Here is a 14576-nt window from a genome sequence, read left to right on the forward strand (position 1 = left end):
AATTACACCTCCTCCCTATATCATTACGATAAACACAGTCCATGCACCTGCAGCAATATGTCATGTATTTACCATTACATACATTGTATTGGAGGTATGTCACATATTTCACAGTGTTTATTGTTATGATTTAGTATTATCGGTAAACCCCCGTCATTTACACCCATTATGCACAACATAACAGTGTAAATACTGCTGTATCATATCGGGGGAGGTCAAGGAGTGACACGCTTCACTGGTTTATGTAACGCCAATAAAATGTAAGAGCGTGGGTATCAAATCTGAAAAATAAAATTGATTCAAGTACTTTTTAAAATATCATGTAATGTTATAATATTGATTAATCTATATAATCTTTATATATTTAACAAAAAGAACGACATTTCGTCTATTTAAATCTGCACTTTATTTGAAAACCTCTACATTAATATAATACACAACTAATATTAATTATTGCGTAGTTCCAAAACAAATAGTTAATCATGTATACTGATCATAAATAGACATAAATAGACAGTCAACTTGCTTGTATAAAAAAAAAACTTTTGATAATGTAATGCTTGATGCTATTTTGTATTACCATGATCCGCATTATTTCGTGATTTTTCATGTTACTTCATGAGGGGGCATGAGCGCAAATACTGCTGATGTTTCTCGAATTTTGTATAAATACGTTACATGAATGTATGATTGTCAACACGAGCCCTTAATCGTGAAAATTACGAAGGCCCGGAATACTGTATACGCAAAAATAAATAAAAATATTTCAGGACCAAACGAATTTTAAAACATTTTCTGGTGTCCCTTGTATATATAATATTACATAAACCATATCCACATATGTTGCTGAAAGAGAATAATGGTGTCTGAGGATATACGCTACTATTAGAAAAGGGTTAATAGAGAAACAAGTGGCGAGCTAAATATACAGCTTGTATTTTCAGGCACTGACCATGAATACTATTTTTCCTGCAACATTCATATGAACACCATTTTAGTTAAAAGATAATAATATTGTTTCAGACACTGTATCGGACAATGCTAATGATGGTCACAGGAAAAAATGAAAATAATGTGATAAGCAATATGCATTAACATTATGAAAGACGTGAATTTTAAGTCCATCAGATATTTGTCCAAAGGTTTTGTACTTTCTATACTAATTATCTGTACTCCCCATCACATAACTGCTGATGCAAGATAATGCAATAATTTATAAGTTAGGCCCATACTTTTGAAAACCGCGCCAATTCGCATGCCGCTACACCGGAAGATGTGGGAGTTGTTTCGGATTCCAAAATGGATTCCGATACACTACGATATTCCACGTGGATAATTTTATATAATATAATATTGCCTACACATATATTGATTGTCAAAAATTATTAAGTAAAGCAGATAAAAGCAATAAAATGAAAATTAGATTATATATCTGAGGTATTGTCTTGTCCTGACATAAATTGGAATGGAATTTAAACACCAGAAGCAACGTTGGTCGCTGGAAACTATGAAAGGGGACCCGTACGAATCTGAATTTCGGAATTCTAAAACTGTCGCATTCATAAAATAATCAAAATATGGAGAAAGTAATCACAATAAACAAACAAAAATACGGTTTTATCTTAATATACGAATTGAATGTTGATTTTGCTGCTTGGTTTTTTTTTCTTTTTTTCTTTTTTTTTAATAATCAAATATGACCCTTCTTTATACTCAATGAAATTGGGGTAGAGTTATGAGTTACAAAACATATATGTAAATATCGTGAAATTCACAAAGGTTTTCATTTCTGTTTTGCTTATTTATTGTTTTGGTTTTTTTTTTTTTGGGGGGGGGACGAAAATATGCCAAAAAATGATTTTAACGTGAAAAAACAGGATAAAGAGGATGTTACATGAGTGACTATGTGATATGAAATTTATCAAACAAGTTCAATAATTTGATATGCCACGAGCCTTAAGGCGAGTGGCAAATCAGATTATCTATCTAGTTTGATAAATTTCATATCACATAGTCACGAGTGTAAGATTATATTTATCACATAACTTTCAACAATAGAAATATGAGTAAACCTTAAGATTTCGTCTCTATATAAAACAGTAGAAATCCGGCTCGAGTGTGACGTTTCTGTCTACTGAGACAATCATGTGACGTCATAAATTGTATATAGAGTAAACTCCCTGTGACGTCACAATAGTGTTATTACATATGTGTCTTATGATATTCATGACATGGCCGTATGACATGGCTGGAAGGGCTAGTTATGTGATAAATTGAGATTTTAAATATCAAAATCAAGTCAGAAAATTTCATACTTACATTTGTATTACCAGAGAAATGTTTTTATATGCGAACAATTTATCAATGACGCCTTTCATAAACCTAGACTTGACGCAATACCATTACGTGATTAGAATACTCTATGTATAAAAGATATATAAGGAATACTATATAATAATGATGTAATTTCCTCATTAGTCAGGTAACTAACACAATTCAAATAAATTTTATCGATATTGTTTAATGTAAGAAATTCTATACTTTCATTTGTGGTATAGGGATTTCGAATAATTTTCTGGAATACTACCAATAACATATTAAATAGTTATTTTTATATTCGTGGTTCAAAACAACGAAATTTATATGCAACTAAAATTGATTTAAACATTGATCATGGTCAAATTTAAGGATACACATAAAAACGAGAAAATCAAATTTTAGCTCTTTTTAATTTTTGCTATATGGATTTTAAAGGTAGATGTCATTCAACCATTTTTCATTATTTCTGGGTCAAATTTTTGCGATCCTAGCAATGTGCCGCGAAATCGCGAAAATATCATCCCCACGAAAATAACCGACCATACGGTAACAAGACGTACTCTAAATAAATCGGAACGCCATATGATAAAAGTACACCATGACTTCTTTCTATAGCTTAATAACATATTCACACACATAAAATAAAGACATTCACTAACAAAACCCGTATGTCCATGTTAATCACCAATATTATCCCGTAAAATTCCATTTTTTTTATTGACTATTTTATCTATTTTGTCTTTGCATTTTACATAGTTATCTAGATATTCATTGTGACGTCGTTATTTTGTGAGCGGAATCCGCGTCGTTTGCTCTATAATTGCTACGCCGCTTGAGGCGTAGCAGTTAGAATCGGATGCCATCTTCAGGAAGATGGCCTCGATTTCTCGAAACAAAAGTGCAGACTTAAGTCAAAACTTAAGTTTTTTCTCCTTATGTAACTTATATGAAAACTTATGACTTAAGTCAGTTTTGGACTTAAGTTTGTTTCGAGAAATCGGGGCCTGGCTACCTTGCACTAACACAAGCTCACAAATTATAAAATGGCTTTCAACAGAACAATTAAAATTGCTAAACAATATCATCATATCATTATTTAATTTCCATATTCTGTCCAATCAAAGGGTTAAGCTTCCGCGTAGCCCACCTAGCTTTTTGGGAAGCTAATACTTGTGTATGACATTATGCTCGCAAAACACGTGACCTCACAATCAATACCTTCCCGCAAGGGCAGATAACTCTGGAAAATGTAAATACGAAATAAAACGGATTATAGTATTTTTTTCGCCAATTACGTTGTGGGACAATAGCAAATAATTTTCCACAAAGAAAATGCTCGTTTTAAGATAGATTGAATCATTTTCCAAATGATTGCGATAGACACGAATTATAAGACATAATCAAGTGTTCAACATACTATTGCAAACTACGGCGACATAATTCCGCGTTTTCACACGTAACAAATAACCGAATTTTAGTCGCACGCGAAATGAAGCTTTTTTACAGCAAGCGATGATTTGAGAATGCTGTAAAACAACCTTTTTTCGCGGCAATTAAATTTCGCGGTTTCTATAACAAAACAAGTTCGCTATGATAAATATTCGCGAATTAACAATTTAATGATAATTACTATCAATATAGATAATGGAGATATTAATTCGCTGAGATAATCTTTCACGAATTAACTTGGATCGCGAAATTCACGAAAGTAAATGAAACGCGAATGACAGTTTGTTTATAATTAATGGCATTAATTAATTAATGCAAATATAGCTTTTTGAAGAACCCGGATCATCTGATAACCGTCTGTCATCGAGTTTACCTACTTTTTCCAAGTGATTGACTCCATTCGATGTGTTCTTGATAAAGACACGTTATAATATTTTCTCTAAAAAGGTAATTACTATTTCCCGCTTGATGGTGATTTATGGAAATTTTCCCCTTAAAGACCACCAATGCACGACCATGACTATGTTATTATCAATGCAGAAAATATGTGACGAATTCCTGCAATTTTAACTCCATCTCAGTTAATTCAATCATCTAGAAAAGATGGGGATGTATTAGCATTGAGTAGATGACAAATTATACTGTAACAGACATACCGGTCTCAGGCCCCATACACTTACCGGTGGGTCAGCCCCTTTAAACATTGTCGTCATTTAGTTGTATGAAGCCTATCATTTTCTAAGTACTTGTGATATAGTGCTTGTGAACCTAAATAGATTTTTCATCATGTGCGAATAATATCATACCACATTTAATTCAAACGTTAGCCTAAATCAGTCGTTCAATTCAACATTCTGATTAATTTGATTAATTTATAGGAAAAACATTCTTATTTCATATTAAAAATGAGTATCGCTGAGTTGTAAAATCATTTCTCTATTTTATCTATTTTTAAATCTTAAGATTAGTTTATTGTAACGTATTGTAAACATGTAACAAAATATAAATATAATTCAAATGTATATAAACTACGTCAAATATATGACATTTGTCTATGTGTTTGGCATGTGTCTTCGAATGTCACATGTCATATCAACTTCAAAACTCAAACCAACTTTCTTTCGCGTTCGGTTTACTTTTTCAAAATTTGCGATCAAAGTGAATTCGCGAAAAATTATGTTCATGAATTACCGTTTGTCTCGAATAAATCAAAATAGTATGCACTCTACACTAAATAATAGGGGAAAAAGAAAAAAAAAGTTTTTGGAAATTTCAATAGTAAATATATAAAGTATTTGGATATATGGTTACAAGGACATGTTCAAAATGGCTATTAATAAATGTATGCTATGCCTACCCCTTAAATATTGAAGATTATTTGTTTTTTACAATATCTGACAGATTTAACAGAAAAACTTTTCATTACTTACTTAAATTTGGTAGTTAAAAAGAAAACAAAAAATGCTACTTTTCTCTATATTCTTATTTTTATTTAAGGCAAAAATAAACTTGATAAAGCTAAAAATGACGTCACACTGGCGATTTAAGTTTAAAAGTTAAAACAAAGCGTAAGAAATGCACTTTTTTCAAAGTAGCCTTCAAATTTATTTTTTTAATTGTGTATGAAATTAAATATTCTATAAACATATAAACAAGTATAGTTGGACATATTTTATATCGCAACTTACTACAAATAGAGAAAAATATTTTTTGAAATTCACAAAAACTTTGACTCAAGTTGAACGAGACTTAAACGTGGCTGAAACATCACCAAACAGAGCTTTAATGTTATACACTAGGGATATAGCTAATATTACTTTTTTTACAGTTTCCACTAGAAATGATTTCTGATAGATATAATAGGTGCCTCATGTTTTGTAGAGAGATAAATGAATGGTCATCATACTGTTTACCTCTTTATGTTTGCAAATTAAGTTACAAATATTCGTGTATTTACGGAAGAGACCGTGAACGCGAATTCACACTTTATGTTCGCAAATTAAGTTACAAATATTCGTGTATTTACGGAAGAGACCGTGAACGCGAATTCACACTTTATGTTCGCAAATTAAGTTACAAATATTCGTGTATTTACGGAAGAGACCGTGAACGCGAATTCACACTTTATGTTCGCAAATTAAGTTACAAATATTCGTGTATTTACGGAAGAGACCGTGAACGCGAATTCAAACTTTATGTTCGTAAATTAAGTTACAAATATTCGTGTATTTACGGAAGAGACCATGAACGCGAATTCACACTTTATGTTCGCAAATTAAGTTACAAATATTCGTGTATTTACGGAAGAGACCGTGAACGCGAATTCACACTTTATGTTCGCAAATTAAGTTACAAATATTCGTGTATTTACGGAAGAGACCATGAACGCGAATTCACACTTTATGTTCGCAAATTAAGTTACAAATATTCGTAAATTTACGGAAGAGCCCGTGAACGCGAATTCACACTTTATGTTCGCAAATTAAGTTACAAATATTCGTGTATTTACGGAAGAGACCATGAACGCGAATTCACACTTTATGTTCGCAAATTAAGTTACAAATATTCGCGTATTAATATATGTTTCGATAACAATTCTATATTACTTACTGTAAACCAACTTTCTTTGGCGGTTATTAAATTTCGCGATTTCAGTTTCAAAACATTTTGGAGGAGATTAAGTTTTGCAGAATGAAAATAAATAAATTAGAGTTTACGTTCAATATATATTAAGTATAATTTTCGCGAAGATAAACTTTTGCGAATTCAATTAATTCATTTGGTTCGCAAAATCCGTGAATGTCAATCGCACGCGAAAGAAAGTTGATTTACAGTATATACACAACAGTCAGTGTGAGTCATTGATCGCGAATTTATGCACACGTGAATATTTTTAGAATAAAAAGACACGAAATATTGTATACAGGAAAATAAAAATGGACAAAATAGTTCTTGAAACATCTATGTAGCGCCGTTAATTGCTGAAAAGAACATCAAAAGTACAAGTGAGATCAAATTTTGACGCACGTGCGGAATACATTCAACCTATTAAATAATAACAAAACATTTTTATATCATAAAGTCTTTATTCTTGTATTGTTTGCAAATTAGATTTACATTGCAGAGCCCCTAGCATACACAATCATCGTGCAATTTCCGGTCACTTAACTAGAGCTCAACCAAGCGTATCATTCAATGAGTTCATTTGAACATTTTTTATGAAATGTGTTGTGTTTCATTAATCAGTGTTATATCGAACCGAAATTGACACTTATGGACATCAATACACTTCGGATATTTACACAAATTAAACCCTACAAGATCAAATCCATTGAGCAAAAGTGGGCTAAGAGCGTCCCAAGGTTCAGTCGCTAGGTGGCGTTACTGTGTACGCTGGGAATTTACAAGTGACCCGTATTTTCTTCTACCATATCGGTTTTCACCAGACAAACCGGAATTAAGACAAGCCTCTATGCAACCACGATCAACAAGCCTCTACATAACCATGATCACACCGCCGCACAGGATCATAGGCCAAGGTCCGCCAACGGAATATAGTACATTTTACAATGCTCATTGAAAACATCAAATGTAAAACAGACGTTAAATAGTAAGACCAAAATATCATTCCAAATACGAAACTTGTTATAATTTTAAATTCGGTCACAGGTATAAATATCTTAGTAAGCTAACAATACTGTAAATCTCTTGAATTTTGCGAGAAACATTTTTGCGCAATTTTGGAAGAGACCCCGAACGCGAATTGAAATACTTCGCGAATAATTGTGAAAATAGAAATATCAAATATATCTATTACACGATTTCGTTCCTTTTTTCCGAAAAGTCTCTCTCCCTCACACACACACAAAAAATTGATAAGAATTAAAAACATATATGTATATCAAGATATAATTGAACAGCGATATGTTAAATTTGGCTAAAACTTTATGTCTGAGTTGCACTCGCCATCATTGTTGTCTTAAAATGTGGTAGGTTTGTGTAAAATATCATTGGGCCAGTGGATACAATGGTTCCGTACCTATTTATTTTATTGTCAATGTATATAGACAAAAGGCGATAACCTGGATGATATTACATAATTAAAATTAACGACCCACAGGATAAACAAAACAGCCTTATTGAGATTTCAATTTTTATATAAATTTTCTTGGAAATGATCATTTTAATTTCATAAACGTTTGAAACCAACTCAAAAATGTTTCCATTCCCACTCATTGCAATAAATGACCAATAGTATTTTCTAAGTCTCTTCGATACTTCATACTTTGTAAATAAAAAAAATGTCTGTAAACCCCCTCTCAAACTACTTGACAACGGAATTAGTGAAACAAAATTTGAATTACAAATGCGTCAAATCGTAATCGAATTTTGACTGACACTGAAGCATAGTTGAAATACAAAAAAATAAACGACGGTCTATGAAATTACAAATTGTCAGTATCGAACAATTTGAAAAGTTCAAATCAAGAACATTATTTCTTTAGTATGACATAATTGTATATTGGTCTAAAGTCAAGCGTTTACATTATAACCACAGCAAAAATAATAAATATCAGTGAACAATTCAAATATGAAGTTTTGTGTAATTGCTCTTATTTGTCTAAAATAATTCCAAATTTTCCTTCATTTTTCTCAGAATTTGTAAAGTATAACTAATACTGATTAACTATTAATGAATTACGTTGTATATTTATAAAGGGTGTTAATGAATTCTAAGACAAAAAAATATAATTTCTATTTCAATTACGTGACCAACGCGAACCTCCTGGCTTATACAAGTCCGGATGAATATACATAAAGTACAAATAGTACTGTTAATGTATTTATTTGGGCGCAAAACTTTTGAACAAGTTACCGCAGTAATGAGTTCGTTCATTCCTAATAATAGATATACTAACATTTTATATAAGCAAATCTTTGTGATAAAAAATCCCATGGGACAAGGAGAAATAATTCATTATAACAGAAATTTGCCATTGAGTTTAAGAAACTAAAAGTTAATTAAAGGCATAGATTGATTGCAACTAAAATCAACGTAGTTAAGCTTCTCACGAATTCCGACGTCGGCGACAATGCCTACTTCGACAGATTTTCCATTATCGACAAATGATTGTAAACTTGTTTGATCGTATTTGATTTTCTATCAATTTATTTCCTTTTTGTTCTCAAGTTTCACTTCAAAATAAGGCTACATCCAACACATTGAGAACAAAATTCCGGAAAATTTTGTAACATAGCACATATTTACTTGACAGGACTACGAAAATCACTTGACATCAAAAGATAATTCGTTATAAGCAAATTCACATTTCTAAAAGAAGTATGAATAAAGAGGAGACAAAACCGGGTATTCCGTAATAAGCAGAGATTCGTAACAAGCAGATTCGTCTTAAGACCATTTTACTGTATGTAGATACTACAACTGACATAATTATATTTTAACACAAAATCTGCAACGCTAAAAGCTTTAAAGAATGATATATGCTAAAATATTTATTTATAGTATATGTATAAGGGGAATAAAATTTTATATTTAATACTCGGAAACCCACCTTTAAGTATGTAACGTTGGATGTGGATATGTGTTGTCACATGTAAAAGTACAGAGTAGATCTCCTTACTAATGAGTCTGGTTTTGGTTTCCGTTCCATTGCGGTATAGACGACCTGTCACGATCACAGAAACAAATTTGAAATTTCCTTTCAACTAACCCCGTGAAACAATAAACCGAGGCGTGAAATCCAACATCCTTACTAACTCCATCCACTTAGGCTATACTTAACGTGGGCGTCATTAATTAATTACATAGTCAAACGTACTTTTAGAAAGGTAAACAACGTTTTAGTTTGTCATTTGCTTTTATTTTTTATTTATCTTATGTACTTTTGCAAAGGTTTTATAATATATAATATAGATATACATCGTTTTATATAACTATTTGGGAAATATTTGAATTTGCGTTTGTGCTCTCTCGTAACATTGCGCGAAAATGAAATGGCTCGCAGTAAACAGTACAGGTAAATATACACGACAGACGCATGATTGATACGCATAAATGTATAAGAATAATAACACGGTTCGTATTATACTTTGTACTTTTTAATGTCGAATGCCTATATTAGAAGTTATGGCTTCAAGGTTTGGTAAAATTATATACTGTAATTGAAAATCTTGGTATCAATATCGTGATATTATTTTAGATAAATTCTTAATTATATGATATTGAGTATTTCATTACTTCTTTAGAAAATAATATTACGATCTGTTTTGGCGAAAGTTCGTGGTACATTAACTATTGCACAAAAACATAGAAATTGAAAAATCGGGTGTAATAACAACATCTTAAAATAACGATGAGTTTTTGCATCTTTCTGTTGAGGATTTTTATTGAGGTTTTTTTTCATATTCTAGTTCGGATTACTTTGTCAAACCCCTAGCATCACTGATCATACCTAGAGAATGAACTACGGTGTATGGTACAGTTTGTGATCACTACCTTTCTTCCGCACTCAGTAGACATTACGAAGACGTATAGGTAAGTAATGGTTTTTCTGAGCATTGAGGAATATTTTTGATATACAAAATCTGACTTTTTATTCGTTTTTACTTACCTCTATGAAAACAAATATGAGAGACTTTTTTTTCAAGTAGCCTGAAAAAATAAATAAAATAATTGATGTCATTATTTTTTAATTTCATCGTAGTATGTACAAATTACCAAATTATGAAAAAATGAATTTAAAAGACCGAATATATAGCGTCAATTATTAAATGAGTACAATGTATCTACATTTTCGCATCTAATTATTCAATGTGATCTTCAGTAATTATTTTCTAGTATTTATGTTTCATATCCATCTTAAGTTCATCTGAAACAACCTTCGAAATATTTTTCGAAATAGCAGATTCAACAAATCAATTACAGAAATGGTATGTTTATATATTTTTTACTGTTTGTCTATATTGAAAACTACATTTGTGTATAAGGGTTGATGAATAAAGATGTGAAAATGATTTAAATGGATAGATAAACATATATGATGCCTTATTATCGTCACTAACAACGTTACGCACTATACAATTCTTGTCTTTATGTCTTATGTAAGTATGTTTCGTAAATGTGAAATGAAATTATAGACCACAATTTAGCTCCATAGTCTCACCGTATGTACTCATTTCACTACACTGTTGATGTAAATATAATGATTTTAGTACTGTTGCCAACGAATAATTTTCAGCTCTTATTTGTCCTTGTGAAATTCAAACCTATTCATTATAAGTATTGTTATTCTCAAAATGTTGGTAACTTTTGGTGATGTTTAACATATTAAAAACTCTTCTTGTTTCGTGAGTATGAAAATACGGCACATATCACTTTAACATTCTTAGCTTGTTTAACTGCATTGTGTTGTACCTTTTTTACTTATATCAACTATGAAATGTTTTACATGCATTGACTACTAGGTTAACTTTTGTTTTTTAGAAAACTTTATTTGAATTATCTGCACTTCCATACGTATTAGAAGTGGAATCGATCAAATATTTTGACAGGGTACGAAAGATCAACGTTCCTCAAATTCTGAAGGCAAAATTTTAATGGAATAATACAAGAAACAATTACGACCTTGAAGTGTTACAGAAATTAGACTTTTTAGAAATATATTGGCTTTGAAACACAATTAATATGATTCACATATGTGGATGATTAATTGAGCAGAATCACCAAGTAAATTAGACATAACCTTTTAATACTGACAGTGAGATTAAATTCATTTTACAATTGAATTTTTTCATAAGTTAGATTTTCAGTTGAGAAGTTGTGAAATCATAACTAACTAAATTACAAGGTCAATATATATAGTATAAAGCCATTCTATAATGTTGTTTATTTATTATATATCATTTCAGGCTTAACTCATTTTAATCACTTTTGAGGAATTTATCAATAACTCGTCAATCTCCTCACCAGGTGCGGACACAGGCAAAAAGACCACAGGTAAGTTCATACAGGTAATTTTTTACCCGTACCGACTGACTCCGCTATAAAACCTTAGTACTACCATTAATCAGGTTGGGAAGGGCTAATGTCGGACCTTCGGGAAGAGGATGCCATAAAATGGCGAATTTTATGTAAACCGAGGAGGCGATTAATCAGACATTTTAATCGTCTCACCATTTGGAGTTTTGTATAACGGGTATTTCACACTAATTCGTTACACAGGTGTCGCTCAATAATTGCTAATTCACCGGTGATTCAGATTGAAGTTATGACTTTGTAGTTAAGATGGTGAAAAAAGTTTATAGACTACGGGAGGTAACTCCAAATCAAACCACAGTTTTCCTCACAAAAAACTTATTGGGTATTTCCAAATTTACGCAATCATGTTCAGGGAGTGTGACCATAAAATCCAATAATTAATTGAGAATAATAATACTTTGTTATTTCCTGTATAATACGTTTTGTTTTTGAAATCGAATCTTCATTTTCTCTGAATATAGATTATCTTGGGAAAATATCCATCATATTTTTTTAATGAATACTGTTAATGAATTAAAGTAAATTGAAAAATTATTGTTTCTCTATATGTAAGCCAGCAAAAAGATAAAGAAGTAAAAAACAAACAAAAACACAAAAACAAAAGCAATATGTTTGAGAACATCAAACTCTACTGGCTACATATGATTAAAACTACAATCAATATTTCATAACTATTTTTTAAAAATGATAATAGCACCTACATACATGTAGATCTATCAACGGAAAACTAAATCATAATGGTACCTGTGTATAATACGCCCGAAATAACAGGACATTTCTGTAGATAGTGGTCAATTGCCTAAAATAAATAAAGAGAAGTCTCCACAACATACTACAAGAATTTCTAAACTATATACCACAGTAGAAGGGAGACAACTATCCGTGTGGCTAAATCACAAGGAAATGTAAGATTTATTGAATCAGGACTTTTTGGATAAGATCAAATCTTAAACGATCGTAAGATAACCATTAAACCCTAAAAATTCAAAGACCAATTTCATTCCGTTAATTTCATTAATACGATTCATGACGTGATATGTACTAATTGTTACTATCATAAAGGCTTATTGTTACATCCTTAATTTGCATTTTCATAAATATGGCGTGAACTCATGAAGGTTCCACACATATGTAACAATAATTTTCTTTGTGAAATAAACTCTAATTATATCATATTTCCAATCAAAAGCATGAAAACAGATACATTTTGTATATAATATTTCCCACGTTTTAATTATCATATGATGTATTTAGTATGGATGAAATATTTCGCGTTGTATAGTCGGTTATTTAGACGGGTAAAAAATCTGTCTTTCAGGTAGTAAATGATTGAATGATTTATCAATATTTCTCAGAACATTTTTTTAGAGATCTTAGCAATGTCCCGCAAAATCGCGAAAATATCATAAGAGAGAAAATAACCGGTTATACGGTATGATTTATTTCCTCCTTTCGAGTGTTCTTAATATATACGCCACATCATGGTACATTTAGTACAATTTCAGGTTTATTCATTATAATAAATTATGTGGTATGGGTGGATAATGTGTTGAGGCTAAACCACGAAAATCATCTTTATTTCAATACATGTAATTCGATATTTGGAACATCGTTTTTATGAATGATCAGTGAACGTCTCCATATCGAAATCAGTGACGTCGTAATGTTCACATCGTATAGGTCTGATATACAGCACGTATGCTTCGATAATGCATATAGTAAGCTGAAAAATGGATGGTTTGAAATATTTTGGTTTTAAACGGTTTGCCTTACTAGTAATATAGTGTTATATTTTCGATGCTAATATCATCCTTTACTTCTAATAATACAATGGTCGTCTATTTATGGTAAGAACATGGTCCTCTATTTAAGTAGTAGTCTGTTTCTGCGAGAAATATAGTTATATATTTCTAATAGTAATGCTACTACTTTTTCTGCCCTGGTTGTACAGTAATATGATATTCTATATGTAGCAGCAATATTGTTCCCTAGCTTTAGAAGTGATGTGGTTCCCTTTTCTGTTAGACATATAATCCCCTATTTCTGACAGTGTTATTATCCCCTATTCCTGACAGTAATTATCCCCTATTTCTGACAGTAAATTATCCCCTATTTCTGACAGTAATATTATGTGTAGTATTATCTCCTATTTCTGTAGACATATTATCCACTTTTTCTGACAGTAATATTATCCCCTATTTCTGAAAGTAATAGTATCCCCTATTTCTGAAAGTAATATTATCTCCTATTTCTGACAGTAATACTATCTCCTTTTTCTGACAGTAATATTATCTCCTACATGTATTTTTGCAGACATATTATTCACTATTTCTGACAGTAATATTATCCCCTATTTCTGAAAGTAAAATTATCTTATATTTCTGACAGTAATATTATCCCATATTTCTGACATTAATATTATCCCCTATTTCTGACAGTAATATTATCCCCTATTTCTGAAAGTAATATTATCTCCTATTTCTGAAAGTAATATTATCTCATATTTCTGACAGTAATGTTATCTCCTATTTATGTAGACATATTATCCGCTATTTCTGACAGTAATATTATCCTTTATCTCTGACAATAATGTATTCTCCTATTTCTGACAGTAATATTTTCTCCTATTTCTGACAGTAATACTATCCCCTATTTCTGACAGTAATGTTATCTCATTTTTCTGACAGTAATATTATCTCCTATTTCTGACAGTAATATTATCCCCTATTTCTGACAGTAATATTATCTC

At 31.0% G+C, this 14576-nt stretch overlaps 1 long non-coding RNA gene across 1 annotated transcript in view; it reads left to right on the forward strand.

Moving 5' to 3' along the window:
- The window catches only part of LOC138310240 (uncharacterized), a 44497-nt gene that overhangs the window by 24609 nt on the left and 5312 nt on the right, over nucleotides 1-14576 (forward strand). Inside the window, exons 2-4 of the long non-coding RNA XR_011206379.1 lie at nucleotides 10201-10324; nucleotides 10654-10719; nucleotides 11698-11785. This is a non-coding gene — a long non-coding RNA (uncharacterized lncRNA). The remainder of the gene's footprint in view (nucleotides 1-10200; nucleotides 10325-10653; nucleotides 10720-11697; nucleotides 11786-14576) is intronic.

Source organism: Argopecten irradians, chromosome 16 (assembly GCF_041381155.1).
Source record: "Argopecten irradians isolate NY chromosome 16, Ai_NY, whole genome shotgun sequence".
Taxonomy (NCBI): domain Eukaryota; kingdom Metazoa; phylum Mollusca; class Bivalvia; order Pectinida; family Pectinidae; genus Argopecten; species Argopecten irradians.